This window comes from Camponotus vicinus, unplaced genomic scaffold (assembly GCF_025532165.1).
Source record: "Camponotus vicinus isolate PSW18456_S1 unplaced genomic scaffold, iyCamVici1.0 SCAF_4, whole genome shotgun sequence".
NCBI lineage: Eukaryota > Metazoa > Arthropoda > Insecta > Hymenoptera > Formicidae > Camponotus > Camponotus vicinus.
This window is the reverse complement of record NW_028141976.1, coordinates 15,957,780-15,984,291: the sequence shown is the minus strand read 5'-3', so window position 1 is coordinate 15,984,291 and position 26,512 is coordinate 15,957,780. Positions and strand designations below refer to the sequence as shown.

Here is a 26,512-nt window from a genome sequence, read left to right as displayed (position 1 = left end):
AGCAAGACATGAATTCTGTATTGCTAAGTTTCGAGCTGAGATTTCCGCCCTATTGAAGATTACTCATCGCAGCTCAAAGCTATCGTTAGGGGCTACGTTAGGAACAATTAACAGAAGTTACTCTCTCCTGTATTGCTAATTATATGAATATTCTTTCATTTAATACAATTTATAAGTAATAAATAAATAAATAAATAAATATATATATATATATATATATATATATTATATCGCAATTTGATAAGTATTGTTTTATATATATAAAACAATACCTATCAAATTGCGATATAATAAATAAATAAATTAAGTTTTGATAAATTAAAAATTATTTTATATTCGTTTATAAAGATTAAAGAAAATTATTAACTCGTAAAATACTTTGATACTCAATTATTAATGATTATTTTTCTTTTTCTTTCTTTCTAAAGGAAGAAAAAGAAAAATATCATGATTGTTAGGCATAATATATGTTACGGCTTATACATTATGAATTACACGTACATAATATAGTGAAGATAATTAAACAAACGTGACGGTAATGATATAGACATCAGACATCTTGTTTACCATATCACTGCGCACCATATTATACTAACAATTGCGAAAATATACGTATATCATTCTCGCAATGTCACAAACTGTTCAACAATATGATACATTTAAATTCCCATACGTAATGCTACAATGAAATATTTTTTCGCTTTATAATTTGTACTAATTATATATCTTTTTTGTTGTTTAAAAGCTTTAAAAATATATTTAATAATTTTATGTTAGCGTTATACATTATTCACGCTCATTTTACGCTTCATGCTCTTTTTAGAAATATTCTATTTTAAAATATTTCTTTCTTGTCTTAAAAAATATCATGTATATGAATGAAATAATTATAGTAAATATCAAAAACTATGCATGAATAAAAATTACACACATATTAATATTATGATAAAAACGCCGTTAAATCATCGATTACTGGCTTTTGAGAAAATTTAGTTCAGAAATTTAATAAACAAAAAATGAGGGAGAAAAAATCAGCGCCCACAGATAGAATGAGACGAGCATATCAGTTGCCTATATTTGATTTATATATGCCCAATATTACTATTCTTTTCTTGATTTAGGTTTTGTATTAACATCAAGTGAATATGATTCCATAATTGATAATTTAATTACAGACCTCTTAGTCTTTTTTCATACAAAATAATATATCTATAATAATAGTTCATTTTCTCTCGTCATGATTATTCGCCATTTTGGCATATTAATCACTGTCATGTTTGTCCGAATCCATATAAACAAATAGCTAAAAAAACAATGCTTTTCATATGAATTTGTGCTCTCTACGTAATTATCGCCTTGAGGTATATTTTTTAATAATATTATGCATTGCATTATTACCTGATTAAAACGCCTGATTACGTCACAATATTGTTATAAGCGCATGTTGATCACATTTATTATTCAAGATTTTATTAATATGGTATAACTAGGAGCGATATATGGCATAATTAGTTATATTATGATTCAAGAAATAATATATTAATAAACTTTCTGAACATAATACATTATATATATTAATTTTATATATATATATATATATATATATATATATATATATAAACGCAATTTTATGTATATATAATTAATATAAATATGTATAAATAATTATATATAATTTTATGTATATATATATATATATATATATATATATATATATATATAAAACTCATAGGCGTCATAGTTTCTTTTAGTACCAAATGACGTGATCAATATATTACTTGACGTTTCAACTTTGTTACAGTTTGCTTCTTATGCTTTATTATTAGATAAGAGTTTCCTTCCAACACATTCTATAAAAACATCTTTATCGATTCTTTTTTATAGCTAGAGCAAGAAAATCTTAGCATTAATAACCATATATCGCGAATTCTTTCTTCGGATAATTTAAATCCGTTGTCTCGCATTTCTTTCGATTTCGACCATGTTATCCGGTTTACCGATATATGAGCTCCACGATGCTACCGCTCATCTTGCTTGTTATTTTTAAATGCCGATTAACGAGGTATACCTCGCTTTTTTCATCTTTCTTCATCGCGGATCCCTTCGTCTCCGAGAGACTGTCGGGACTGCTTCTCAGTGTCGGATTATTCTCTCATTGAAGAGATTTGTACACTAATTATACAGGTAATCAGCAATTATGTGATAAAAATCCATAAGAAGGGGGATTTTGTGAGATATTCGCTATATATATATATTTAGACATGAAATCTCGAACAAAAAAAAATCAAAATCTTCATTCAAACTTTCCTATGATGATATTATGATTTTAGCTTCATCATTTACCGAGTTCAGAAATTTCATTAATACTTGCTCCTTATTGACTATCAATGAACATGCCGAGCACCGTTTACCCTTATCTATAAAAATTGCATATAAAAAAGGTGAGTCTCTTGCAACGACAATGTGCCTACTTTCACCGTGACGTGTAGGTGTCCGCCATGTAGGATGTATTTTTTTCACCTACTGTTTATAACCTAGCAGCAAGTTAACTCACCCTAGTTCTCAAAGATGTTATATTTTTTGCCCTCAAGATATTTTTTTATTGCGATGACATTTTTAATAGACTCTGTATAATATTAATAATGAAAGGAGAAGAGATGAAAGAATTTGGCAGTAATAGTCTCACATGTCTGATTTAGAAATAAGATATATTTGAAACTTATATTTTTGTAACATTTTTCATTCATTCATATCAAAATAGCAATCTCACTGAAGTTTGAGTTAAAATTCAAAATAAAATCTGAGATATATATATATCTGAAATATATAAATCTATATATAAATCTATCGATATATATACATAAGACATCTATATATCTACATATCTGTTAATACATCCATGTGGCATTTCAAAAAAGTGCGAAGACATGTATTAAAAATAAAAAATCAGTCACGTCTGTCGAGCTTTTTAATCGTTCAACGTACGAGTGTTGTTTAACTTCTGCATGATTTTAGGAAATAGGTCAGTTGATAAATTGCAGAAAGCCCGTTCTCCGAATTCGGTGTAAATAGAGACTAGCCATCGTTTCTGTACAGTGTACCGCACAACGTATATTTTGCTTTGTAATCGCGTGGTATACTATGAACATAATTATATGCATACAGTCTATTTAATTATGCTTATTGCGCTACTACACTACATCCGTGGTGAAGCGGCTTTGCGAAACTTGGGCCGAAACCGATTGCGGTATGCTAAAACCTCATAGTCTCGCTCTTATTCGTACATCTGGCACTCGTATGAATAACTTGTTAGAATGATCCATGTGTTTTACACATTCTAGCGACTCTTTTGAAATTCTGGTATTTTTCTCTAATTATAAGCTGCGATGCAAAATATTAATCCAGATCGGAAATCATTTTTTTTTCTTTGTAGAGATTATATTTGAAATAAAATATTTTAAATAACCGTATCTCTCCGTGTGTCTCCACCTTCAATTCACTGAAATGAATGAATATATATTTAAAAAAATGCAAATTTTTATTGTGAATCTGTTGCTTCTATTCAAGTGCATCTCATGATATTCACGGATCGATTCTCTATAAAAGTATGAAAAAAAATGAGAATAGAGGTAGTAATAAATGTCACATGTAACAAAAGCCTGTATGAACCTCCTACGTGACATTTATTAAAAGTGTAGTTCCGCGTGTGGCTTCAGTTAAAAAAGCTTATATTTTTCTCTTCTCAAGTCATCATATATCAAGAAGTACGCATTATTAAGTACAAGTTAAGAATGAGTCACATATGATTTATGAGTTTTTCTGTTTGCTTTTAAGATTCAATCTGTTGAGTTTAGTGCACTCTAAGCTTTTAATATATTTTTTATATAGCTGTGGAATCCTGGTATAACGATTTCTCTTAATGGAGAGTCCATTTTCAGAAGTTACTGGAATTATTTTTTTTAATTTAATAATAAATAGAAGTATTGATTTCAGTGAAATTTTTTCACATTATTTTATCTGATAATTTATTATGTAATAAATTGATATTTAGCATGTACATGATATAATATAAAATAATGATTATTAGGAATGTGCCTCAATTCTATTATATTCTCTTTCAGTCATAGATTCTTTGATGAATTTGAGATTGACTTTCTCTTAAAAATGTAATGGAATACTTAATTAATAGTGGATATTAAAGATTAATGAGGTTTCGGGAACTAAATCTCATGAACATAAATGGACGACAGAATCTCTTCCGAGTCAATTTCGAGAGAACTTTAATATTAACAGCCTCAATTCAAGATATTTAAAGTTAGAAATTGAAAGAAAAAAGTAAATGCTCTAAACAAATTTTTACGATAAAGAAAAACAAATCAATTCATATCACAGAACAGTATTGAGACACATTTTTATAATATATACAGTCATATATTTCTTGCTATTCATTAATTTTTTACAATAGTTTTCAATCAATGGCGAACGATAACGACGTCATAAGATATCAATACATTTGAAGAAGCTACCTGATAACATACCTTGATACCTGTGGTATCCGACACCGAATAAGTAAAATAGTGATATCCGATAAAATTTATCACAGCGTCCTCAGAGACATCCCCTATACCGCAATCGATGGCCAAGTTCTCAAATACGCTATCCAAATTCCATAGCACAAATTGCGTGCCAATAGAAATCGATAACATGGCGCATGCCATTCTACGTAACTGGATTCGTAATTAAAAGCAGAATTTTGCAACATGAAGTGAAATACAACTTTTATATCTTTGTGAAAAGTTTGACGAATATGAAGTTATATCATGCCTTTAATCGTTAATGAAGTCTGAAATAACTATTCTCTTTCTTTAGAACATCTAAAAGATATTTTTAAGTCAATTTCTTTCTTTAAAATATCGCAATTACATCTTATTAATCGATTAGTAATTCGCATCATTTTTTATCGCTGTTGGATTGTTCGGAGGATGCATAGTTGTGTATATTTACACGGTAGTTTTTCAAGTCGAGCACTGAAACAACGCGAGACAAATTTTGTGTCGCAAAAGCATAGGTTTTAAGGCGTAAAAAATTGATTTTCATCGGCTTATTAATTTTATATGAAAATTATAAAAAATGTTTTGTATTAAAAAATTTTTTTTTAATAATAAAAGCTGTTTTATGAATAATACAGTAATATGAGAATTTGTGTCTGGCTGAACTTCATGCTTCCATATAAGCGTTTCATTTAGCGTTGATGTCATAAACTTCGATTTTGCGCTAATGCAACGTAACGACGCATTTTGGACGAGGAAAACCACTGTGCAATATAAATATCTTGTATTTAATGTTGCGTTATTTACTTTACGGTTTACCTCATATCGCTTAAAACGCGCTTAAATGCTATGTGCGGCATTTTATTTAACAATAAAATGAATGGATTCCCGGGGCTTTGTACGGCGCGACCGTTATTTCGTATAAATTTTATCCAACTGTTTATACGATAAATTTGTTAAACTGAATTTTCTTATTTTGCGCATTCTACCGTCGACAATTGAAACTTCTGTTTAACCTTTATCTGAAACTTAATTTCAGAACGTAGTTGGCCATGGGTAACGAACGATGCTTAAGCATAGCTCTGGGCGCTAGCTGTAATTGGACTGGATTAATTGGGACCTCGATCAAGGAACCGAATTTGGGTATATACCTCAGATAAGCGATGACCGAGCATGCAGCTGCTGTCAGTTTATCTAATTAATCATAATGATGGATATTACTGATTAAAATTGATTTTTGATAAAACGTTAGAGACTTCCTCTCGTTACACACACCATACAATTTCGTGAACTTGCGCGAACAATTTTTGCGCGGTAAAAGAAATTTTCGCAAACGAATAGCTGTTGTAAATCAACACGATAGCATGAAGCGAGTTAATCGAATCGTTTAGTTGTAAAAAAAATCATGGCAGAACAAAGCTGGTTTCCAGCAACCATCGAGTTGCCACCGTACGTATCCATGCGGAAACTGCAGGGGAATAAATCACATTATGGCGGTCGTAAATGGAAAATCGTTTCGAGGGAATCGATAGAAAACACATTCCTCGATCGCAGAAACGCGGCGCGGATGCGGTTTCGTGCGAAGTGCATCAAATCAAGCTAATTCGATTCTGTGCATTTCTTCCATTCGTCCGGATTAACTCTCGCGTGAATGTCGACGCGATCCCGTTGAAATGGTCGCGGGTCACGACCGCGAAGGGAAATAGAGGCGGGCCATTGTTCTCGGGAAGGGAGCAAAAAAATACACGCAGTGTATAAACATGAGGACAATGCTGAACGCGAGGGTGAATTAACGCGGCAAAATCGATCGGACAGTTTCCGCGCAAGCGTTGCGCTCGTTCGAATTAATTACAGTGCATCCCTTCGCAGAGGCGCGGAAATTCTTCAGAACGAAATCACGCGATGCGAGTAATGTGCCACGATGCATGTATGCATCACGGTTAGTTGCGGTATGTAATAGTACTCGAACAGATACGAGTGGTTCTCCACCTCGTCATAGTTGCGCATGGCGATAATAAAACTAAGGTCAAAATGGAAGTGCGCGAAATGGATGTAATGCGTTTATTACTCCCAACTCTGAAGTGCTATATACGGTACTCAAAATTACCTCGTATGTGTCTCCATTCGTGTCACAGCGTTAAACGAACATGCACCGATGCTTTTCTCATGCGACCGATACTTTTAATAACAGAGTGTTCTACAAGTCGAGGGAGACCGCACTTACGGTAAGATCATCAGTCAACCTCTTTTAATTTCGATAAGTTTCATTTCTGTTGCAAGATAACTCGAAAGAATTTTTATTATATTCTTAATTTTTTGTTGCAAAAGTGTGCGCTTTTCTCGATAGACATTTCGCAAAAGTTAATTCCACGGAGAATTTCGCTCCTCTCTTATCTATTTTCTCGAGATAATTTGATGTATTTGTTTCCAATCGACTTCCTTCAAACTATTTTTATAAAATTAAAAAATTAATTTATTTTATTAATTAATTTATTTTTATAAAGTTATACAGCAATTGTAAAATTTGAAGACATTAAAGTTCTCATAGTTTATATGCCAACTTATCTTATATATCTGATCGTTCACCATGCAAGAGCCATTGCACAATTTTTCACAGTTCGCAGTGAGATAATTCGCTGAATGGTGGCTGGAGAAACACAAGTAGATAATACAAAAGCGCTTTTCTGTGGAAGACACGACTGTGCGCTTTTCTCGATAGACATTTCGCAAAAGTTAATTCCATGGAGAATTTCGTTCCTCTCTTATCTACTTGCACTACGCTTTTCTCATGCGGCCGATACTTTTAACAGCAGTTCTGAGTGCTTTAAAAGTCGAAGGAGATCGCGCTCGCGATAAGATCATCAGTCAGAAAGACCGAAAGCGATCTCGATGCATACGATTCGGGTACGTTTTGCGTAAGCGAGAACGAAATGACCCTTGTCGAAATGCAACAAATGTTAAGCTGAATTCATCCGTGAAGGTACGGGTCCCGGAGGCAGATTTGTCCCGCAGACTAACTGCAGTTAGATGTTTCCGCGGTAACTTCGCCCGTGATCTCGAATTCGGCAACTCTCAGGCTAAATACCATTATTTAGTCATTGTTTTGTACGTGGTGTGTGTCATCTGTGTTTGCTAATTCCAAATCTACCACTATCTGACGCTAAATGCGATCATCTGCGACGCCCAGCTTAGTTCTTGTAGAGTTTGAACGTGAAAAACAATTGTTCTATATAACGAATCGTTGTATATGTGAAACATTTATACAATCGCATGTGGCATCGCATATTTTGAAGGAAAACATAATTAAAATATGTTGATAAAGAGCTCAGTCTATAACATATTTTTTTCGAGCTACATTCTCTATCATATCATTTTCTATTACATCAATTTATCTTTATAATGTGTTTCAGAAATTATATAAGAATTTTTATGTAAGAGAGAGAAAATTATATAATAATTTTATCGATCCCATAAAATTTAATCAAAAACTTAATCTCTCATTTTGCCCTGTTCTTTTTATTTATATTTATTTTACACTTATTTTATGGAAAAATAAAAATAAAAATAAATTCTATATGTAACTTAACTTCTTTTCTACCAATTCTCTTTTTTATCTCCATAATTAGTCTTCTCGTTTGGTTTTCTTAATTATCACTTGGCATTCTCTTAACCGAAATCGAGTTACAGTCGCTCAAAAATGTTAATAGCTAATTTGTATATAATTTTTGCTTAATTAAATTACTAATTTGTCTAATTTATTAAATTCTTTAATGCGACTTCTATACCAGTAGATATATATTCGCATATATAAAATATGTATCTATATAACAAAAATTTATGTGATCATATAAATTTATCGTGGGAATAGAGAGATTTCGTTTTATTTGTATAAAGCAATATCCTTTCATACCATCGGATTTGTTCTATATATAATATGTATATGCAACATACATTTTGCAAAACTGATTGACGTTTCGTATGTTTTCACAAAGATACTCCATCATTTTTTCAGTAAATTTTACAATATTTTTCTGATTATTAAATTTTTATAAGATTTTATTGTTTCGACGTGTTATACTACAGTAACAAGTCAATTAATTAATAAATTTTACAATGAGGAGAATTTTTATATTGGTAATAAAATTTCAACAATCAGATGCGAGAATTTGATTTTAAAAAATTTCTAAAATTGGATAGTTTTCAAACGTCGGCTTTATATATATGTGTGTATAAATTCTTAAATCTGATAATAACAATAAAAGGAAAGTTTATCCGAGTTTCGAACCGTATCTCTCATCTCGTTTCGTTGAATATTTACATATAAATTAATTGAAACATGCAAACATGCACGACTGAAGACATACAGGTATGAAACGGATGCAGTCGAATAAGTTACATTCGGCCGTGTTCTGTGAAAAGTAATTCGTTTCAGGAAGAAGGCAGCGCAGTATAAAGAAAAATTAATCGCCTCTCGGGGCGCCGTAATCAAGGAATATGCGAAACGATAAAGTAGGCCGATCCGTTTAATAAATGTAGTTGACCGTCGTGATAAGCTAGAAAATAGCAGGCAGAAAATTCGCTATGGCCGAACTACAGACTGTGTTGGGGCTGTGTAACGGAGTGGTTTATCGAGAGTTCCGCGTGTGAGCGTACTTTAAAGCAGGGAGCACGAGAAAAAAAAATGCAACGAGAAGAACAGTGAGCGATCTTAGCCACGCGATAAAGTTAGTGTGAGCGACTTCTAGAAAAGGGGTTACCCAGGCAGCGGATCGATCTACCGCAGAATACTCGAGAACGATTCTATCTCCTGAATCCTTAATCACTCTAAATGGTAATGTTGGCAATAACTTTGCCACGAATAACGAGCAATTTGAAAACGGACTTTTAAATTCGGATTTTCGGATCTATCTCTTTGAGAAGAACATCCTTCATTTCGGCTAAGTTTTCATTACAGCCTGAAAGCCCTTAAACCCTATTTTCCGTTAAAAAAAAGCTTCAACATTGTGTGTTAAAAGTGCTTACATCTTATTTATAAATTATACAATTATTCTGATTATATAAAAGTGAAATATCATGTATTCGAAATAACTTCAAAAACCTCTCATATATCGCTTGCTTTATATTAGATATTAAAAACATCTGATTTTCGATATACCACAAAATTACTAATATGATCTGTGAGTCAAGTTGAATTTGACATATGTGTTATATACGTTGTTGATAAATGCTATCGTGAATTGTTACTTTAAAACACATTTTACAATTGTCTCGATTAAATGGCTGGGCTAACATTGATGATAAATCAACGAGATCGCGGCAATGCATATGAAGTTAATACACGTGCGAATACAGGGAACACACAATAAAACTAAATACAATCGCTCTCGAATATCCGACATTATTTACTTCATCTACGCCAGCGTCGAACGATGATATCAGGCACATCACAAATATGATTTCACCTTTTATGACAAGTTCAATCGAATTCGATTCAGCGTTACTGCTGATAACAAAATAGTGCTGATGTTGGCAAAGGTATTTTCAGTTTCTATTTTATCATCTTATCGTTATTGGAAGTCAATACAATTGTACATTTATTTACGCGTGCTATATTTTATAACAGTTCGCAAATATTTGAAAAAAGAGAGAGAAAATAATAATATTATTTTTGTCATACGTATGTGTGATCGGAGGAGAGAGTTAATAAAACATAAATTTGATTTAAAAGAGGAGGAGAAAGAAAACTCGTACTGTATGATTTTTATTAAGCTCGTAAATTCAACATACAGTGCAGACTTTCTGCGTAAATGCACCGGTAATCTCCGTACGTTGGTCGCATGTCAGCTTGAGTTTTCTTTACTAATGATATCCGGCGCATTTTATCTGAATCTACAGCTCGCGGAGTGCAAAATAGTCACGTGAGACACGCGGACCGGTGTGTCGCACACGCGATTGGTATTTATGGTACCGAGAACAAGCGTCACGGTTTGTAAATCTGTTCTTACATATTCGCTTTTGCACGTAGTCGCGCGAACGCGAACGGGTGCTTTTGATTTGCGTAGTCATTCGCGGGGGTCAGGATATACGCGGACGTACGACACCGGTAATATCATTGCCCTTCGGCGTGAATTATTATCGCGGAAGGATTAATGCAAATGAAATGAGAGAGAAGCAGGGAAAAAAATGTTAATCTTCCTACGCGTTGCATAAATCAGCATACTGATGCTTGGAGCGTGGTGCTTAGGGGATGAATAGAGCGTAAGAAGTACTTCACCATTAGAACGTTTCCATTTACGTTTGTTAGTGAGATGGCGAGAGGGAGACGGGGGGAGGGGGGAGGGAGGGGAAAGGCAAATCTCTTTTAATTATACTATGCCGCAGTTTCTCACTAATGCGCGCGATGCCGAGTAATTAGCATAATTTCTTGTAATGCGCGAAACGATCGCATGCTACTTTGCGTAATACAAAACAAAAAAATATGCGAAATATATAGTAGGTGAGACGCGACGGGGTGATCTCTTTATGATTTATTAATTACGTCGTATGATAAAGTAGCGTGAGGTATTTTGCATCCATTTAACATATCGTATATATTCGTTCACGAACGAGTATTTTCTAATTATTTTAATTGGATGAGAGTATTATATGATGTGAAGGAGGGAAAGCAAAAGCAAAGTAATCAATAAATGAGTGTTAATAGCAATATCAGAGATTATTATTTAGCTCAGGTAACTTTTTATTAATGAAAAAATAGGATCTAAAAAATTAATTCTACAAAAATTCTGCTTTTAAAAGAAACATTCTACGATTTAGAGATATTTCTCTACATACAATTCAGTTTGCTTATTCTGAGAGTCAACGTATTCGAGAATCTCGAAATAATTCGATTGATCCCACGAGAGTCTACTTTATTCAAAGAAAGTCCAGTTGTGCCAGTATTTTCTGCAGTTTATTTTACCAAACAGCTTTTATTTGAAATACTTTTGAATAATTAGATAAAACTTGTTATTTTAAAATTACACTTGCATGTTAAATTCATTAAATATGTAAATATATTATTTCTTGTTAATAAATAAATTATTAAAAAATTGTACAAAATTATATGAACGCGATTTGTGTGATATAAATGAATGATGCATTAAAACGAGAAATTGTTTAGACAAGTTTAATAGACAAATTTGAACGCCTAATATATATAATATTTATATATTATAATATATCACTGACGGATCATAATAAATTTATATTCTGATTATGCTTGGCGATCTTTCAGATGTGACTTGCACTCCTCTGCTTCCACAAATAAAATTAGTTCCAAACTACAAATCATATGGAGAATTAGATAAATTTATATATCGGATGATATATATTCGTCGCAATCCTTTCCGACGACAAAAATGGGGTAGTATAACTTCCGAGCGATAACTCATTGTCGGTCGTACATACGCAAACCGCGATTGTGCGGGTAGGAGATACGGTCGGTAATTGATTAAGGTAAATGGAAAAATTTCTCCAATCGTGCGCACTTATTCAATTCCGACGAGCTCGTATTTGTTGTAAAATACGGGACTAGCGTAGATTTACCGCCGTGCGAGAGAATCCAGAATTCTGTTTAGAAAATGAAGCGAATGAAGAATAGCGAAAAACGAGACCGGGGAAGAGAGGAGGGGGTGGGAATGAAGGGAAACGGGCGACTCTAGGAATTAAAACGAAGTAGAAGTGTCGCCGCTGGTCTATGGAGAGCACCGCAAACCAACACGAAGGAAAAAGACTTTTTAATCTTGTACATCAGCTGCAGCCATTTCGCTTCTGGCCGCTTGGGATTCCCCGCTTTTCTCTCTCGCGCTCTCTGTCTCTTGATCCATTCATTCTCCCTCATCCCGTCCTCTCACCATTCTTGAATTATCTCACATCCTCCATCTACGTCTATCCTTCCATTCCTTCGACTATTTCACACTTTCTTCTCAATGTCCTGTCGTAAAGGTCCGAACAAATTAACCTAACGATCGATTTCCACTTCCGCTCCCTCTCGCAACTCTCGCTTCTTCTGCTCCTCAATCTTACAGCATCGCGCATTTACCCTCGTAATCCTCCTCTAATCACAATGCCTCCGGCTATCGATTCCCACGGTTTTTGATTACCGCTAAGACGCAATCTATCTTTCAATGATGTGGTTACACAAGTAATCCGATCCCATCTTGCTTTACACTCTTTTATTTTTGCGCCACGTTTCCTTATATTACTGCCAAGTAAGCGTGAAGAATAAAGATAAATTACAGTGTATTGATTGTAGAGAGAAATGTTTCATAGTCAATTTCATCCCTCAATCAATTGTTACGATAATTCATTACATCAAATGAAATGCGTTCTTTATTTTCTTCTTTGAGGCTATATATTTAGACATATGATATATCTAGAAAAAAGAAAAACTCCGAGACATATGTTCCATAATCCTGGGATAAAAAATTATTAATATTTTTATTTAGAGAAAATACCTATTGAAAATGAATAAGAGCTTTTTATTATTATCCTATGTATCTTAGTATTCTGCGTATTTTCAATATACCGAAAGATTATGTCAACAATGTGTCTCTGTATTTTATTGCGTTACGATGTTCCTGTTTCTCGATGAAATTTTTGCTGAAAAATAAAAAGCTGCATATTCGTCTCTTTGTTCTATCATACATCTCCCGTAGCTTTTACAGTTTCTGTTGCCATCAACATGGCTAACCACATCGCGTACCTCGCGAAGAACGATCTCGGAACGTTGAGGATCATTGCGCGTAAACTGTGGCGGATCCGTCGAACGGAAGCCGACATCGCCATTTTCGTCGTTGCACCGGCAAACGGGTCACTTCCGGCCTAGCTCTGTGCTTCCGCATCCGGTTCCGCTTACCGTTTCCGCTTTTAATGCCGTTGGCTAGTTGTCTGTGGGTGCTGAGCGGCTGAGAGAAGTAAAGAGAGAGAGAGAGACAGAGAGAAAGGGAGAAGAGAGAGAGAAGGAGAGAGGAAGAGAGGGAAAAGAGAAGAGTTGCTACCTACTCGTCAAGCTTTTTCCACCGGCATTACAAAAACTAATCCCGCTCTTTTATCACCCTATTTTGCCCGTTGCTCGCGCCCCAATCCGCATTTGTCGTTGTAATTTACACAAGTGACTCCATGTTTGCTGTGCACACGCGCACGCGAACGTGTACACACGTAATCAGCGACGTGGAAAACGCGGACGTAACGTGACTCCATTGTAATCATCCACGAAGGGTGGCGCGCAAATATTGGAATGACACTGCAAATATTTTCCGTCACCGGATCGAAGAAATTCCAGTATAGTCATTTCCGTGTCGTATCATCGGCATTGAAAAATCCGCCAGAGTTGCGATTTAAGTCGCCGTATCTCGGTGCATATCTCGATGTCGATGTCGTGATATTTTTCTCGAATCGACGTCACGTCGACTTTTGAACGTTGACATTGCTCGTGCTATTCAAGAAAAATAGTTTTGCGATGGTCTACCGGCGCGATTTGATACATCGTACCTGCAATTTCCCGTGTACATGCAAAAGGAAACGTTCAAGTATCATGGCACTTCGTTTTCATGGCACTTTTAGTCTATTTCGTTTGCTACAACTTTATCAAATATCCGAGTCAAATCAATGGGACAACAATTATTTGCAGGATCAAAAACTAACTGATGGGATATTAAGTTCAAAATTATAAATGTGATTAAAATAATTAAAAAAAAGTCTCTTGCAGGAGAATAGTATCAAATTAAAAAAAACTAGCCATTTATAAATATATGCGTGATCTGATACTACTACGCAACTTTCTTTTCAAGTTAATATTATCACGCAAGTGACGCACAATGCTCGATGTAGGCGTCGCAGCGACGAAGGTTCATGAGGGAAACGTGTCGGTGGCTCACCAACGCGATAATCAGACAATGATAGAGCCGATAAATAATTAGGGCGGGAAGTGAAAGCAAGGAGATGCGAAAAAGTGATAAGAAGAAAAGAGAAATGCGTAAAGAAAGGCTATTCGCCGCATGCACCAATGATGTGCAATCACGATGCCGTTGCACAAAGAGAGCCGGCAGGGACAGGTCTATATTCTACGCATCCCCCTGGTGCCATTCCGGCTCTACCCTTAAGTCTTTGAACATAATAAGCAAAGGATCCGCTCTACGGCCGGATCCCAATGATCCCACCGCAGTTTAGCGTGGGAAAATGTCAGTGAGCGAACGCAAAGCGCTATCGGACTGCTCGAGAATGCACATTGCGATAGAGAATGCGGCTCGTTTCTATGCGCGCACACACAATGGGAATTTATAAACATAGTCATCAACGCGGATCGAGAGACGTGTCGGTAATTTCAGCCTGGTTAGAGGAGTAACTGCAATAATTGCAATAAATGCAACAATATTGATTATGATGGTACCGTGAATTCCCTAAGAGAATTTAAATGTTTCATTATTAAAGAGAGAATTTTCCTCTCTCTCTCTCTCTTTTTTCCCTTTGTAATAATCAATGTTTGTTGAATAACACGCAATTTTCGTTTATTATTTATTAACGGATACGAATGATCAAGAAAGCAAATATATTTGACGATCATATATATGACATTTTTAGATTATATACATGAAATTTTTAATACACTATCAAAAAAATTTGGTGCTTTTAGCTTGCCATTATTAATGATTTAATAATTAAAAAGGGAATAAAAGCTAATTTAATTCTTTGTCCTTTTTCATTGAAAAAAATTATGCATATGCAGATGGTGAATTTCACGTTTTAATCGTGATATATTATCGAACGATGTATTATCCGCCTGCACAAAGGGGTATTAAATACGATGTAATCAGCCAGGGAGTTCGCGAGAGCAAACTCACCTTCCATTCGGTGCCTTCAATCGTTTCGGCTATTATAAATCAAGATGAGATAAACGGGCGATGGCAATCCAAACGAAAAAAGAATTGCGATTTAATCTCGCGAACATACATTGGTCAGAGGTTACGTCTTGAAAAAAGTAAAAAGCGCGTGCTCTGCATCCCGTGTAGCGAACCGTTTGCCAAATGGAGTCAATTAAATGTTACGCGTCGTCTCCATAACGAACAGGTGACGTAGGCGAAACAAGGATGGAAGGAGAAAGGGGTAGAGATGGGAAGGATAGAGACGTCAGAGAAAGAGAGAGTTTCCGGGAGGGGTCGATAGGGTTGAGGGAAGAGAAGATAAAAAAAGGAGGTCACCAGCGATGAAATTCGCGTGGCAAACTCTAACTTTTTCGGGCGTGGAAATTTCGCTCGCCAGCTTCCTAAAGTTATACTTTCCCTGGTTTGTACTGGCGACCCGGCGATATTAAACCACTCTTCTTTACGGTGGTTAAAGCGAACGTCAATTCGAAATTAAAAGTTGCTGGCTTAAAAAGAACTTTTACGGCCATTTATGAAGCCGGCCCGGTGTCTTCGATGGAGGTAGAAAGGGAAAAGGATTAAAGGATGCAATTAAACACGCTGCTCCGACAAAGCCGAAAAAATTGATGAGATCCGGACGTAATTTCGTTCGCATAACTGCGCGATTATATCGTTATCATTATATGATTTTATCATTATATGATTCCTATCATTATTTTTCCTCTATAATTTTTAATAGATCTATGATTTTTTATATTTCTTTAATTCGTTAAAAATAAAAAACATATGACTTGTGTGACATCTAAAATATTCATTATGTTGATAGTATAGTAAAAGTTAAAAAGCAAGGCAGAAAATAATATAAAGTTGGAAGATTAATTAATATATAATGCTAAATTTGCTTTTACAAATGGTATATATATTAAATATCTCGAAATATATTTATCTATTTTATTTATTTCTAATCATTTCAAAATTCCATTTTGTTTGTCATTGATTGTAAATGATGGCTTCAGATGAAGAAGCGATTTGTGCATGCGTGCAAAGCTCTCGATCACTAAACTTGAAAAATAACGGAAAGCTAAGTGTTATTTTTGAAAAATTTATTTCACGCTGGCTTGCAATAATTTACAACAACAACTTATGATATATCGCTTGAAGCTCCAAAAAGCAGACTTACGCAATCGGATATGGAATCGACACATCGATGTAAGCATAACATGCATATATCTCGCTGACGTGGATGACGCGAATTTCACTGAACGCCGAAGCGATTAATCATGGCACAATGTTACCTTCATCCGCGTTCATGCCGCGGAGAATGTGCCAAAAATTGGCCGCGTTTCCACTTTTCTTTCTCGCACAAAGTAATCTTTGAAAGTGGCCCGAGAGCGGCGAATACGTTGTCCGAATACATCGGACACACACGTACTCGCCTCAAACGACCCGAATACGGCCCCCACGGCCTCCTCCGACATTACCTTCGTAATTATGCGCATCTATATATCCGATGTACGGTGTGTATTGCGGACGGTGCACCTGCAGCATGGGAGTTGCATGTGCCGGTGCGGGATTCGCGTGACCTCGTCGAACGATGTACCGCCCGAGCATCAATCAAGACACGCGATATCTCGATTTCTTTCCGTAGGAACTGTAAATTTTTACACGGTATGGCGTTTAAAGTTGTCTCCCGCTCTCTCTCCCTCTCTATTCCCTTCTCTCTATCTCGATGAGCAATCTGTGCAGGATATTGCGTTTGACGGCCATCCATCATTTATGTCTGCTATCAATATTCTACAAAGTGTTTCAAAGCTATCGGATTTCGACTGCAGTTACTTTTCAATTGCAGTCGATATTTTGTCATGAAAAATTAACGGAAAGATTGTTTTAAGCTTCAATTGTGAACACACTCTTTCCGTTTAAAGAGGATTTACTTTAATATCGAAAGTATTGAATCACGACGACATTTTTATCGCCTGTAATTTAAAGTTGCATTTTTCAAACGTTTTTCTAAACGTGTCTTTCTTGATAGGAACGAATTATGACAATTTTGCTATATTTTATATATTTAACTTGAAAAGTAGCGAACGACGGGAACAAGATAATACATGGCGGGCTTGTATCGACTTTGCACTACTAACTCGATGGCACTCGATAATTGAATCCATCTATCGGATGGTAACCCGCTTCAGCGGAGTATAAAAGCTGATCGGAATGGCAAGAAAACAAGGGATTATACCTCTGACATTTGTGTCGAAGCTGAAGAGGCCGAGCTGAATAACGAATTGATATTCGAGGGCTTGATAAGCGTCACGGGAGATGCCGGCAATATCATCTATTGTGCGTTCGATCAATTATCGTATTGTTCTCCGAATCGACACGGTATTGCTTTCGACGTGATTATAGGCTTTCATCACGCAAACCGGTTCCTTTTAGAACCGAAACGGAAGTTAATTCGATTACCACCGTCAAACATGCATAACCCCAATGCATAATTTCTCAGCTAATATGCTTCCTACACCTATCCGAAATTGGTATACGATCGAATCATTTCCATATCAGAAATTGAAGTGAATAACCGCCGCTCATCTTTTTCATTAGATGCAGCTGCAGCTCTATCAAGCCGAAATTTAATTCGTGATCATAGCGTGGATAATCGATTAAGTTTTACTTGACAGAAAAGAATAGAGACTTGCTATTACTATTCGATTTATTTTGGTTATATAAACACAATTTAATTGCAAATATATAGATATCAAAGGTAGCTTTAATTATAATTTTAAATAATGTATATATTATGTATGCATTTATACAAGTATAATAGTTCCATAAAAAGATTCGGAGAATTATACTTTAATTTATTTACATATATAAAGATAAAAAAATTTCTTTAAAAAATACACATATCAAGTACATAAAAAAATATCTAATCTATATATTGTACTATTCTTCTGAAACGTGGATAATATATAAAATCGACGAACAGAACATTCTTACAAACGGTACAACGGTAAACTTATAACGCGAGTTTACGTTTTTCTTACGAACACGAATTTGGCATCGAGCCATAGCACACGTGCCTTCACCTTACTGTGAACCAAGAAAAAGAAGCTACGATTTCTAAAGATGATAAGGGAAGAAACAAAGGGAAAAGAAAGAGAGCATCGCGACTCTTTTATTCCGGTTCTCAGGCACCGTACACTCAACCCCGCAAACATATATACGTGCGAGAGGGTAGCTATTACGTGGACCGGAAAGTAAGTAGGTAGTAGAGGTAGGCAGTTGCGAAATCGTCTATCAAGCGGGGCGACCTACAGGTTGGCGTGACTCGACGTCTTCGAGGAACATTTTCGCGTAAATACGTACGGCCTTATTACACCTCTTATTACCTCTCTCATATACGCGCGCACGTGCATCGAGCACGTGTACCTAAATACATACGTGCGAGAAGTGCGGGGGAGTGTGTGTGTGTGTGTTCATCCCCTTGATGTGTGGTGCCTGCGGGCGCTCTTCCATTCTAACCGTTATCCGTTTTCGCGCTATTTATAGAGGATGAACGCGCGTCGCGTAAAATATAAATAGAAAAAAAATCACAGGGTCTCCTCGTTGAAAACCGGCCTGGCTAGTGACTCGTCGTCGTTCATCCCCCCCATCGTCGTCGCATCATCGATCACGATATCGGGCGCGACTGAAACCGCGCGGAGAACGTGCTAAAAAATGCCCACGAACGAAAATACACGAATTTACCGGGAGCGACGTCGCAGCAAATCTCGCTCCGTATCTCGCGCGATGCTATGCGCTTTTCGCACTAACGGCACTATACGTCGCAATCTAGTTTTTCCAGATGAAGATTTGCGAAGGTAATAAAATTGCCGCGATATTGCGCAATGCCACGCGTGCGTGTCAATTTTTCATGCGAGATAAAAAAGTTCACGGGGCGACGTATTTCACACGAGCCCGTCGAGAGAAGGAGAGCGACGTTCGCGGTGACTTTTAATGATTTCCGCAATACGATGGCAATCGGCGCATATGTAAACGCATTAGGATGACGTCATTTATTTCAAGTGTCACTTCAATCGGGGACACTGCAGATATCGCGAAATCATATTTATTATGTAAAGCGAATTTCCACTATATACATGACGCGCGCATGCATTAGATACATGTGATGTAATTACGATTTGATTTCCATTTTATAACCGCTCGTCCGTATATTCGCGACTAAATTGCAAAATTTATGCCCACCTATCTCATTAGATTTCACATATTTTCTTCGGCGAGAGCTCTTAATTATTTACATCAACAATTATCAGCAAAAATATACATCTACGATTTACGTGAAAATCAATTATACGCGTAACATTAAGTATCATTTATAATCAAATATATGAGTCTATTAAATACAATGATAAACTGAAATAATGCATTAGCAAATTTGTACTGTAAATAAAATTTAAAGGTAAAATAAAGTGAACAAGATAAAATAACAAGATAAAATAAAAGATAAATATAGCTCCTTCTCCTCGTGCCATTCATCGATCACATCGAATCTGTGTGATTATGGAATCCAGCTTACACTGATTGCACATCTACTAACAAAAGGATATGATTGCTATTTCATCGATCATTACATCCGATTGCGTACACGTTTGTAATGTTGTAATCGGAAATATCGACATTTGCGGATGTAGAGTTAGGTCTTGAAATGCAATGAAGAAAAAAGCCGACAGAAAGCATTAAGTTTGCGGAAAAGGACGCGACATTCTGACAGAAGAAAAGTGAAAGCCTTTCATAATATTACGCTAAAGTGCAACCGCGAAACACCGACTAATGTTTGCTGCGACCAAAGAGGATTAGAGATAGTGGAAAAGCGCCCATAATAAGATTGCATTGCGAGATATATTGCTATGTGCAATTTTCGCTGTTTTATAGTGAAACTGCATGTAAACTGTTACCTCATTTCGTGTTAAGCTCGATCGTAAAGAGTGTACTATATTAGCATTATCCACTTTCTAAATTCAACAAATATCCCCTTGAAAGCGCGTTTAATTAAAGTGAAAATTTACGAAATTGTACTTTATTTGCATTAAACTCTTTATTAAATAGAACGTAATTGCTGGCTTTTCCTTTTCCGTTTCTATCAATATGATATAATCAACGTTTATCATACTTTATAATTTGCTTTTTGTTCCTTCGTAAATTCTCACTCTGTAGAAATTATAATTAGAGTTGAGCAAATGGAAATCCCCATGTTGTATTAGAAAATGAAGCATTTATTTATTCATTTCCAGCGCTTTTCAAAGCATAATGCACAGATTTAAACATACATATATATATATATAAAAATGTTAAAGCGAAATGTTGAAAGAAAGAACGAAGCAACTGATATTTAATATAAACCACATTAAACATTATGAAAAATATATGTGTCAGTTTCTGCTTTGTTTAATTTTCTTTGGTCGTTATATCGTATCAAACAAAAAAAAAATAGCGGACGTGTATAACATTTAAGAAGAATAGAACATTGTACGGGAAAAAAATATATTATGCGTCCGCATAAACGGACCGCAGCGGATAATATTGCGGAGGCGTGAGTTATTAATACGAATATGCGATACACGGAAAAATTAAATATGAATATGATATGAAATAAATTATATCTCGCGTGACGAACCGCCGTTATGTACGGCAGCGTAAAATTGCATCTAACCTGTATTTTACACGTCAGCCACCGTATAGCTATGTAGCGTAAAATATAATTCTGTATGTTCGCTAGGCTATTACTTGTAATAGGGGCACAATGAGTATGAGAATAATATACAGCTGCGTTATCGGATAATATCCCGATTTAGGGAGCGAAGCGTTCGCGGAGAATGAAATTTTCTTGCCGTAATGTCATTGTTAAGCGGGAATACCAAAAATAAATATATAAAGTATGCTAATAATAGAATATTGAGTGGATAACAACTTATGCGAACCACGTGCAGACACGCGCATAATGCATACGATAACATAATATTAGGCTTTGCCAGCAATTGCGGAGGAAATTTGCATTCGAAATAACACGGAAAATTACTTTTGTGCGAAATAGAATAAAAAAGAACAGGGCAAAACTGTCTCGAGATTTGATCGTTAAATAATTTTGATTAATCAATTTAATTTAGTAGAGTCCACTGCGTTATCTCCATTTTCTTATTCATGTTTTTTGTTTTGCATGCATAATATATTTGTTATAATTTCATATGACAAATTAAGTCGATCTACTACCACATATTTATATATCCAAGTATGCTTTCGAGGAAAGTTTAGCGTGCATACGTATATATGAAATATAATTGAATCGATTGTTTAATTAACATATCCCGTTCTGAGCATGCGATTACTGGCCCAATTATAGGTCACACTGTGCATTAAATGAAATTCAGATTAAGTCAAGAGAATTAATTTACGAGAATAAACGATATATCGTGTATACATACGCGTGTGCGTCAGTGTTTGTCATAACGTGTCAGAATATGTTAGAATTATACGGCACGATCGGCCAATAGTTTGCTAAAATCACAGTATGCAGTTGGATTATGCCAGTTAGAACTCGCCATTCTACTAAAATCTAGTAAATTCTGACACAGTGTGACGAAGCGTGGCGTATCTATTCTTGCATCTTCTGTCGAAATCCTAATGTAATCTGACGTATTTTCAGCAAATTCCAAGCAACTGCCTAATATACGTCCGGGTCTGAATATATCCCACACAGAATCCATTATCATTGACTGGACGTATAATGCAAAGCGACGAACGTCATAGCTGCTCTTATCAATATTAGCTCGTGAAAAGACGCGGCGCTACGTCAACGAGATCTTGACTTTTAAAAATAGAAAGACGTACCACACGCTATTCATAAATATAATGTGTAAATATAAGCGTCTATACGCATTGCATAAATAACTCGCAGCATGAATAGCGCGTCTTTAATCGCCCGTTTTTCTCCTTCACAAATCGCCTTTAATTAAAACTTTGAGAATATCGTCTCGAAGCCATCGACAGCCTTTCTCTTTATTGCAGGGGCGCGATTCATTTTAATTTTGCGCTCCTCATTGAATGCGTGCGGCGACATGACGTGATTGAGCATCATTCATCATCCGAGTTTTATCAACTTTCGTCCCCAATCCGACATGGCTCGTCGACAGTTACACATAGCCTAACACAGCGACATTGAAACAATAACGCTACTCTTTCTACCTTCGTTATCACACTGTGATTCAACGCACGATCATAAGATTGTATCGCGTGAAAGGGAAGAAGCGTGTCAGGTCGCCGGCTGCGCGTAATTATGATGTACAACAACAACTGGCACTTAGAAAAGCTTTTATTCGCTTGTATTTTATCGACGGCAATTTCGTTACTCGATACGAATAGGAGAAAAATTGATTAAAGTAGCGTCAATCATAATCTCATTTTATAAATATTATCTGAAAATTAACGTAGTTATTCTTCGAAATCAAGCACCATCTCTTAATTTCGTTGATTCCCGAGAGAAGAATTTAATTTTAATGCGACGATAATAACTTCTTTGAAAAGAAAGTGTCAACCTTCGTAGACGCAAAAGTGTCAAAGGTGTTTCACGGGTCGATGTAACCGCGTTACTTTGCACCGTGGCACAAAACATTTATTCTCTTCTTTGCGGACATATTCACTGTTTCTCAATTTTTCAACTACGAAGGAGAAGAAGGAAGGGTCACGAACGTCCGCCTTTATCGCGGAAAACGGGATTAAGGCGCGCTGGAAACGGGCTTCTGTGGTTTTCCGTGAGAGGTTAGACGGTAGGATAAGGAGAATGGATGTAGGTCGTCTCGTGCGAATCTACCCCTCGATCCACTCTCAACGAAATAGCAAACGGTATGGTGGCTATATTTTTTAGTTTTTGTCACGTAGAACGGGTGGAAGTCCACGCGATGCCTAGCGAGAGGCGAGCGAGCAGGACGGAAATGACGTAAAACGTATTTGCGCTGTGGACGGCAATATAGAATTACACGGAATGACTGTGATAAAACTAAAAGTGTTGGTTACCTTGTCGTAAAATGGGGAGACACTAGGAAGAGAATCTGCGGTAGATGGTATAAAATGTTATATTTTGCAATGTTATTTTATAGTCTTCTTTGATTTTTAAGAGGCGAATATATGGTTCGACGATAATATTTAGTAAAAATGTGAGAGTTATCTTATATATCTTGGTGAGAAATATATATCCTAAAATATTACTAGTCTTTTTGCAAAATTTGATGATAAACGTCAATTTTATAACTTTATAACATGAAATATTTTCTTATATATGACTATAACTTAAGTTAATATATTTTTTAAGGGCAAAATGTATCTCTCTATAAAATGTGGCATAAATTCTATCGATTTAGACGCCCGAAAGTTTCTAAAAATTTTTAAATTTTCAGTCACTCGTAATGTATCGGAATTATTAATGCCTTGATATTAAGTTATATATTATTTTTCTTTATATAGGTTTTCTTTTTTTATATCTATCATAACACTAATAATAAATTTCTGATAAGAGAATCTCTCATAAATGGGCCGAAAGATTCATGCATTATTAAAAAGCTAATATAATATGATGTACTCTACAGATTAAAGTATCATAAAAAAATAGTAAACACACACATTGGAATTATGCGAGGAAAACATAATTCAATTCACAAAAAGATAATTAATTAACGCGCTATTTCGCAGAGTAATAATTATTAATTTAATGAAAATATAAGAAAATAATTGAATTGTTTTTTGAAAGAATTACAGTTTAGAATTGGTCTTAAATGAATTAGAAACGCAATTATAACGTAATGCGAGAGTATGCTAATACTGCCAAAAATTTTCGATTCACTGGAAGAATTTGAGGAATTTAGAATATATTTGTCTCCCTCTCTTCCTCTCTCTCTCTTTCTCTTGTATTTTACATATCATAGCTAAGATATTTCGCTTCGAAATACTTTCATCTCTTCTTTGTTAAATCTTGCAGTTATTCAAAATCATTATAATTTATACCAATTAATAATATGCGCATAGATCATCGTAATAATACTAATGTAATCATGCAATTGAGATATAAATTTCGAGCATCATCGATCAATCCGCGATATACTATATCGGGAATTGCATACATTAGTAAACAAAAAATAAAGAGGAGCGAGAAGAAATACGAGGTAGACGTGCGGAATTCAGCCACTTGCGGTATATGTACGACGGTGGTTAAAATACGTTCCGATTCGTCGTTGTGAAACGAGAAAGGCGTCTGCTTTATATTTTTCAATTTCTCGCGACCGATGCGTTGCTTTAACGTCACGAGGGGAAGCTGCGCGATCCTCGTCGTCGAGCATCTTCGCGCGATACGCGAGAGAATGTCGCTCGACGTCTGTCCTCCTCGTGATAGCGACGATGTCGTCGCGGTGACGAATTGTATCGCTTTATCGTATCGTAGTTACGTGCCGTTCCCTTCGTAACGATAAATCAAAACGATCGGGTCCCAACGGGTGCTTCTTCATACGCAAAGCGAGAGATAATTTTTAAGATGAGAGTGTAATCGGGGGAGAATGATGGTATTCCCATCGGCGCAACGTCGATGCCAGGGTGATTCTGTGATCGAGAAAGATTTACTTTCGTTAGTAGATAGATCGGCGTGTTCTATCTATTTGTCTCTATACGTGTGTTTATCATATTAATGGCGAAGATGGCGCGAAAGGGGTATTAAAATATTTTCACGTCACGTAAGTGTGAAAGAATTTATAGCGGTGAAGTAAATCTCTTGAATTTTCTGATTCCATTCAATTCCCTCCCGCATACGCAGAAATACAATTAATAATTATCATATTACATGTAATACAAATGAGATGAAAATTACTCTCTGATAGACATTTTCACCGTAAATATCAATTTTATGGATGGAGAATTAAATTGGTATTATTAATGCCAATGTAACATCGTTATTTTTAGGATAATTGAATTGGTAATTTTTAGAAAAAACGTTAATTACATATCGTTAAAGGTTTTAAAAAGTATTTTTTTTATTTATTCCAGGTAAGATTAAGTGAAAGAATTTGCAAGAGAGACAGAGTCTCTCAGGATAAAATTTGCGAAATGCAACAGATAACTTTGCGTCATATGAGGTCTTTGAAGAATAATTCATCGTGAAATATAAAAAGCAATGAATTATTAGACTCGCTCGCGTAAAATTTCCCAATTCTTATTAAATAAATTTGCCACGTGTAACGTAATTAACACATATTGAAATTTAATATTTGATTAAGATTCGATAAGCTTTATACGAACGATCTAATATTTATAGAGTAGAGTAACGTTTGTTCTGTTACTCGGCAGCGATCTCTGATATTTCTATCAAATTGCATTCTATCGGGGCTTAATCGTATCGAGGCGCTTTTCAATATTCTGCGCAAACACGGTATCGCGATTACATAATGCAACGGTGGCACGAGACTGGGGAAATGAAAATATGCGGGACGGCTTTCGCCTGTGCATCGTCTTGCAAGCGAAAAGACAGAGGTATTTACTGAGCTGGGGAGTTTTAAAGCAACTCTCGGTCCCTCACTCATTTCCTCGCCGACGCGCCTAGCGTGCACCCCATAGCGAAACAAGCGAAGCGTAGGAATTTGTTTGAACTCTAACAAGAAGTAATTTTGCTTAAATTTTATCACAGTTTCCGACGGAAATATATATGTATGAGAGAGAGAGAGAGAGAGAGAGAGAGAGAGAGAGAGAGAGAGAGAGAGAGAGAGAGAGAGAGAGAGAGAGAGAGAGAGAGAGAGAGAGAGAGAGACGGGTGTAAAAGGATGCGCGTTCTAAAGTAAATTTCCCTTCACGTAGCTAACTCTGACAAGATTCTTTCACTGAGTTGCACTTTATTACTGTAGTAGCTAAACGTTACATTATATATTTGCTACGTCGCATTTAATTAGCTCCAATGTATGGGTTCGCGTTAACATATATTGCGTTACTGTTTAATTTTCATGCCTGTTCGATGCGATAGTGTGTGTTTAGTGT

At 35.6% G+C, this 26,512-nt stretch overlaps 1 protein-coding gene and 1 long non-coding RNA gene across 8 annotated transcripts in view; one reads left to right on the top strand and one right to left on the bottom strand.

Moving 5' to 3' along the window:
• LOC145971109 (uncharacterized) overlaps positions 1-26,512 on the top strand; it is a 204,130-nt gene that overhangs the window by 125,009 nt on the left and 52,609 nt on the right. The window contains exon 4 of one of the 4 annotated variants that reach the window (XR_014438763.1): positions 5,590-5,757. The exons of the other annotated variants lie outside the window; for them this stretch is intronic. This is a non-coding gene — a long non-coding RNA (uncharacterized LOC145971109). Of the gene's footprint in view, positions 1-5,589; positions 5,758-26,512 lie in introns of those variants that run through there. 4 annotated transcript variants of the gene reach the window in all.
• The window catches only part of Octalpha2r (alpha2-adrenergic-like octopamine receptor), a 114,451-nt gene that overhangs the window by 43,237 nt on the left and 44,702 nt on the right, over positions 1-26,512 (bottom strand). The gene's annotated exons all lie outside the window — the stretch shown is intronic.